The sequence below is a fragment of the Microcaecilia unicolor genome, chromosome 10 (assembly GCF_901765095.1).
Source record: "Microcaecilia unicolor chromosome 10, aMicUni1.1, whole genome shotgun sequence".
Taxonomy (NCBI): Eukaryota; Metazoa; Chordata; class Amphibia; order Gymnophiona; family Siphonopidae; genus Microcaecilia; species Microcaecilia unicolor.
The window spans coordinates 135,433,242-135,440,295 of NC_044040.1; the positions used below are offsets into that span (position 1 = coordinate 135,433,242).

General features: G+C 41.4%; 1 protein-coding gene across 3 annotated transcripts in view; it reads right to left on the reverse strand.

The window, feature by feature from the left end:
- Positions 1-5,584, reverse strand: part of FARP2 (FERM, ARH/RhoGEF and pleckstrin domain protein 2) — a 750,352-nt gene extending 744,768 nt beyond the window's left edge. For 2 of the 3 annotated variants that reach the window (XM_030215609.1, XM_030215606.1), the window contains exon 1: positions 5,371-5,584. The gene's annotated coding sequence lies outside the window, so the exon portion shown is untranslated. The remainder of the gene's footprint in view (positions 1-5,370) is intronic. The other variant, XM_030215608.1, reaches the window with a different exon arrangement.
- Positions 5,585-7,054: the final 1,470 nt, after the last annotated feature.

A 7,054-nucleotide genomic window follows, 5' to 3' on the forward strand; every position in this document is an offset into this window, starting at 1 on the left:
TCCTGATAGTGAGGTTGCAAAAGAGATTGTAGTAGATCGGGTATCTTTAAATAACAATAAAAATCAGACAAAAGATTGCCAATTAATACTGTCAAGTACTAAGCATGATGTACTTAGGAACAACAAACATAGTTTGAAATGTCTATATGCGAATGCCAGGAGCCTAAGAAATAAGATGGGGGAGTTGGACTATATTGCACTAAATGAAAAATTAGATATAATAGGCATCTCTGAGACCTGGTGGAAGGAGGATAACCAGTGGGACACTGTCATACCGGGGTACAAATTATATCGTAGTGATAGGGTGAATCGGATTGGTGGAGGGGTAGCATTGTATATTAACGAGAGCCTTGAATCAAATAGATTGAAAATTCTGCAGGAAACAAAACACTCCTTGGAATCACTGTGGATTGAAATTCCATGTGCAAAGGGGAAAAGGATAGTGATAGGAGTGTACTACCGTCCGCCTGGCCAGGACGAACAGACGGATGCGGAAATGTTAAAGGAAATCAGGGACGCAAACAAACTGGGCAACACAATAATAATGGGGGATTTCAATTACCCGCATATAGACTGGGTTAATGTAACATCTGTACACGCAAGGGACATAGGATTTCTTGATTAAATCAAGGACAGCTTCATGGAACAGCTAGTTCAGGAGCCGACAAGAGAAGGAAAAATACTAGACTTAGTCCTTAGTGGTGCTCATGATCTAGTGCAGGGGGTAACGATACGAGGGCCGCTTGATAACAGTGATCATAATATGATCGGTTTTGATATTGGCATTGAAGGAAGTGAAACTAGGAAATCAAGTACGCTAGCGTTTAACTATAGAAAAGGTGATTACGACAAAATGAGAAAAATGGTGAAAAAAAGACTGAAAGGAGCAGCTCGCAGAGTAAAAAACTTGCATCAGGCGTGGATGCTGTTTAAAAACACCATCCTGGAGGTTCAGGACAAATATATTCCACGTATTAGAAAAAAGGGAAAAAAGACTAAACGTCAGCCGGCGTGGCTAAACAGTAAGATAAAGGAAATCATTAGAGCCAAAAAACAATCCTTCAGAAAGTGGAGAAGAGAACCAACTGAAAGTAACAGGATAGATCATAAGGAATGCCAAGCCAAATGCAAAGCGGAGATAAGGAGGGCAAAAAAGGACTTTGAGAAGAAATTAGCGTTGGAAGCAAAAATACATAGTAAAAATTTTTTTAGATACATTAAAAGCAGGAAACTGGCCAAAGAGTCGGTTGGGCCGCTGGACGAAAATGGTGTTAAAGGGGCGATCAAGGAGGACAAAGCCGTAGCGGAGAAATTAAATGAATTCTTTGCTTCGGTCTTCACCGAGGAGGATTTGGGGGGGACACCGGTGCCGGAAAGAATATTTGAAGCGGGGGAGTCGGAGAAACTAAACAAATTCTCTGTAACCTTGGAGGATGTAATGGGTCAGTTCAGCAAGCTGAAGAGTAGTAAATCACCGGGACCTGATGGTATTCATCCCAGAGTATTAATAGAACTAAAAAATGAACTTGCGGAGCTACTGTTAGAAATATGCAATCTGTCCCTAAAATCGAGTGTAGTACCGGAAGACTGGAGGGTAGCCAATGTTACTCCGATTTTTAAGAAGGGTTCCAGAGGAGATCCGGGAAATTATAGACCGGTGAGTCTGACGTCGGTGCCGGGCAAGATGGTGGAGGCTATTATTAAGAATAAAATTGCAGAGCATATACAAAAACATGGACTGATGAGACAAAGTCAGCACGGATTTAGTGAAGGGAAGTCTTGCCTCACCAATCTAATGCATTTTTTTGAGGGGGTAAGCAAACATGTGGACAATGGGGAGCCGGTTGATATTGTATATCTGGATTTTCAGAAGGCGTTTGACAAAGTGCCGCACGAAAGACTCCTGAAGAAATTGCAGAGTCATGGAATCGGAGGTAGGGTATTATTATGGATTAAGAACTGGTTGAAAGATAGGAAGCAGAGAGTAGGATTGCGTGGCCAGTATTCTCAGTGGAGGAGGGTAGTTAGTGGGGTCCCGCAGGGGTCTGTGCTGGGTCCGTTGCTTTTAATGTATTTATAAATGACCTAGAGATGGGAATAACTAGTGAGGTAATTAAATTCGCCGATGACACAAAATTATTCAGGGTCGTCAAGTCGCAGGAGGAATGTGAACAATTACAGGAGGACCTTGCGAGACTGGGAGAATGGGCGTGCAAGTGGCAGATGAAGTTCAATGTTGACAAGTGCAAAGTGATGCATGTGGGTAAGAGGAACCCGAATTATAGCTACGTCTTGCAAGGTTCCGCGTTAGGAGTTACGGATCAAGAAAGGGATCTGGGTGTCGTCGTCGATGATACGCTGAAACCTTCTGCTCAGTGTGCTGCTGCGGCTAGGAAAGCGAATAGAATGTTGGGTGTTATTAGGAAGGGTATGGAGTCCAGGTGTGCGGATGTTATAATGCCGTTGTATCGCTCCATGGTGCGACAGCACCTGGAGTATTGTGTTCAGTACTGGTCTCCGTATCTCAAAAAAGATATAGTAGAATTGGAAAAGGTACAGCGAAGGGCAACGAAAATGATAGTGGGGATGGGACGACTTTCCTATGAAGAGAGGCTGAGAAGGCTAGGGCTTTTCAGCTTGGAGAAGAGACGGCTGAGGGGAGATATGATAGAAGTGTATAAAATAATGAGTGGAATGGATCGGGTGGATGTGAAGCGACTGTTCACGCTATCCAAAAATACTAGGACTAGAGGGCATGAGTTGAAGCTACAGTGTGGTAAATTTAAAACGAATCGGAGAAAAGTTTTCTTCACCCAACGTGTAATTAGACTCTGGAATTCGTTGCCGGAGAACGTGGTACGGGCGGTTAGCTTGACGGAGTTTAAAAAGGGGTTAGATAGATTCCTAAAGGACAAGTCCATAGACCGCTATTAAATGGACTTGGAAAAATTCCGCATTTTTAGGTATAACTTGTCTGGAATGTTTTTACGTTTGGGGAGCGTGCCAGGTGCCCTTGACCTGGATTGGCCACTGTCGGTGACAGGATGCTGGGCTAGATGGACCTTTGGTCTTTCCCAGTATGGCACTACTTATGTACTTATGTACTTATGTACTTATGGGATAAACATAAAGGAATCCTGTTCAGAAGGAACAGATCCTCAGAAGCTTAGCGGAGATTGGGTGGCAGAGCCGGCGGTGTGAGGCGGGGCCATTGGTTGGGAGGCGGGGCTAGTGCTGGGCAGACTTCTACGGTCTGTGCCCTGAAAATGGCAGATACAAATCAAGGTAAGGTATACACAAAAAGTAGCACATATGAGTTTATCTTGTTGGGCAGACTGGATGGACCGTGCAGGTCTTTCTCTGCCATCATCTACTATGTTACTATGTTTTATTCATATGGAAATGTTATGGTCCACACCACTTTCTCTCCATTATGCTTCATTTCAAATATACTGCAAAATGTGGACTTGTGAGCAAAGCCTAACCTAGTGTACTGCTATTTCAGTGATAGATCGTTATCCATGTGTACAGTAACATTCACCAGGCCAATTCCTCCCACTGTAAGCCTATGCTACTATTGAGCACAATTTGTTCTAGATTGTTATATTACTGAAGTTATGGATATATTTATACTTTAGGGCTGTAGCTTAGATTTCTGATGTATTATTGCATTTTATTGCTATATTGTATTATCATGATGATGTATTGACTATTGCGTTGAAAATATTTTCAAGGAAGCGCGATAAAAATCTCTGCCACATAGGTATCTTCTAATATTTTATTAGGATTTATTAACCACCTTTATAAAGAGATTAATCCAAGGGGATGTACAGCAGGTTATGCAGAATGGGGTGCAGATGCTAGACACGGGAATGAAGAATTCCTCCATCAGTCAATTGATTTGAACTACAGGGAAACTGTGTAAGCATGGGCTACTCAAGGAGGAGCAGGCTTCCTCAGCATTTGCAGTTTGGCAGGAGGCATCAGCTTTGCCAATGTTAGCAAAAACCAGCAAGAGAATTTTCAAACCACACCACTGAAAACAAACTAGTAGGTCAGGTTGAGGAGAGAGAGAGCGCATGGAAACAGAAAAAAGGAGGAGAACGGAAGGGACTGGTTCTTAAGGTATGGGGGGAAAACAAAAGGGGTTCAGGCTTTGATCCATTTTTTAATGCCCATTCCTTTCAAAATCAAAGCAGAGGGAGATAATGAAAGTTCATGGATGGGATAAACCAGAGACAGGAACAATAGTTATTGTAGATAATGGGGGGGGGGGAATCAAAGAAAGAGGATGAGACAGCCTTATTATCCAATCATACTATGCACTCTTAAGGATAATACTGTAAAATAGCATTATAAATAATTCTGCACCTTTGATTCATTGTGAATCCGAAGAATTTTGAAGAATTAAAAAATATTATACACAGAATATTCTCCCTAAAATACAAAAAGAAGAAATATTGCATGATCTCGTATAAGCAATCCTAACATGCCTGTTCTTGCTCACTCACCTTAAATCTCTTGCTCAAAACCTTATAAAACTTCAGAGTTAAGACTTAAGTGGAATCTTCCGCAAAGCCACATACAGATGTAGAATATAACTAATATTAAAGGACAGTATTCAACTACTAGTAAGAACAGCATTATGATTGATGAAAACTCATGGGATACAAGTTCAGTTCAAAGGTGAGGTGTGATCAGCTTGCGGCACAGAAAGAGAAAAGAGACAAGCTTATATCTTGGAACATTTCCCGATCACAGTCCAGTAGTGTAAGCATTACTCCTTCCTATATAAAACATAAGACTTTACTTTATTACTAGGTCTCCTTATAGGTTACTTTTTTTCCCTAGAAAGAGTACAGTTTAATAACACTACTGTACATTCCAAGACTTCCAAGTGGCATTATTTTCTAACAACAGTAAGATCTATGCATGTAAAATAGTTTACTCCTTTATGAAAGCCATTATACTGCACAACAGTATCTTTCAAAATATTTTGGATTATGATACGGTGACGGTGACAGGAAAAAGCAACAGCGGTAAACTGTTAGAAAGAGATAAAGAAAAGGCAAAAAACACGGGCAATATACTTGGAAAAATTAAAGTTATAGAACGGTAAAATACGTTTCACAGCCTTGCTTATTAAAACGTCTGAAGTCCATAGAATGAACCACAAAATAAACTGTACAATATAATTGTTTAACTCTACAGCAGAGCTTAAATAATGCAGAAAGATCTAGCTATATATCACACAGATAACGTCAAAAGGGAGAGAGGTTAACTAGCCCCGACTAAACTTTTCTGCTGTTCTCCGATGTGCCACATCTGCTTATTGACTTTTCGAAACAGCACTACACTGATGATACCTACCCGAAAGCGCTAATCTTACGAAACTGGATACGAGACTAAGGTGAGGATGTAAGCAGCACTGCAAGCAGACGATTTTCCTTCAAAATTGGGCTTCTTATTTTTACCTTACGACCATTAACTATGACCTGTAACTCCCCTCCTTCCTCTCCTTTTGCTTTCGAATCCAGATCCCAGTACTTCCAGAAGAGAGAATACCTAAAGCGAATATCGTTACTGCCCTACGTGCAGGCGCTTCTAAAGGGAAACGTCACAGCCTATAGACCAACCACCGCTACTTCCGGTTCTGGAATATCTATTGCGCATACTCCTCGTGTTTAGTGTCAAGTCTGGGGCTCGGACTCGGGTTGTCAAGGGGGTGGGTTGCAGTGGTGCTATTTGAGGTAGTATTAAATGATAGCGGCGGGAACTTTTTGGCGTTGGCAGGTTGTTCTCTTGGGCGGCATTCACCAAGAGTATCACCATTCGACCAGTACTAGTCCGGCTGTCTCTCTGTGTATTTCAAGCCTCATTCTGGGGCTTCAATAGCTTCTTCTACTTGTATTCCATGCCTAATTCTGGGGCTCCCATGGGGTCTGTCAGGGGTAAGGATATTTAAAAGACAGGATTTGTTATTCATATAGGATATTTAGTCTTACTGTAAACCGCTTTGAGCATATTTGAAACCGGTATAGAAGACTCCGAATAGAACAGTCAGCAGGTACCTATCGTGCCCATATGAAGGCGGCATGAAAACATGAGCCCGGATGACGTCAAAACGTTAAAGCTAATTAGGTTTGTCTTTCTTTCCCCTCCTCCACACAGCCGTCATCATTGTACACAAACAAAAGCAAGCCAACAGTATTAGCTGCTATATCCTTCTTGTTGTTCTTTATTGCTGGTAGCATTTTTATTTTATCACACTTATATTTTCAAACATGCCGGCTTGTGCAGCATATGGATACACACAGAGGAAGTGGAATAACTTTCATAGATATAGTAATTTGTTATAAATCATAATCATATACTCTTTTCTATTTCTAATATTATGTATTTTATTACATTTGTACCCCGCGCTTTCCCACTCATGGCAGGCTCAATGCGGCAGGCAATGGAGGGTTAAGTGACTTGCCCAGAGTCACAAGGAGCTGCCTGTCCGGGAATTGAACTCAGTTCCTCAGGACCAAAGTCCACCACCCTAACCACTAGGCCACTCCTCCACTCACCATCATGTACCCAAAACTCGCTGTAAAACCAAATGTACAATCTTTTCTATTTCCAGTATCCACGATGAATTGTAAGCCACATTGAGCCTGCAAAAAGGTGGGATACAAATGTAATAATAATAATAAGTGTCATTTGGAGGGGCTAGTTATAAGGACACTGTAGAGTGATGTGCTGGAGCCAGTTCCCTAGAGCTTGTTGTTACATTTTCATGAATTTTGCAAGCCAGTTGTAGTGCTTGTCAGACCTAAGCAAAGCAGCTCTGCTGCTGCCAAGCAGTAGCATACCTAGCGTATTTGACACCCAGGACCGATCATTTTTTAACATCTCCTCCGCTATATTAAAATATTATTTTTAGTAATAATCCACAAGTCACACAACAAGGGTGTACCTAGGAAAGGCAGCATCTAAAAGTGAGCACTAGAAAATCAAGACATTAGTAAAATTGATCCTGCCAACAAAAAAACATGTCTTTTTCACAAAC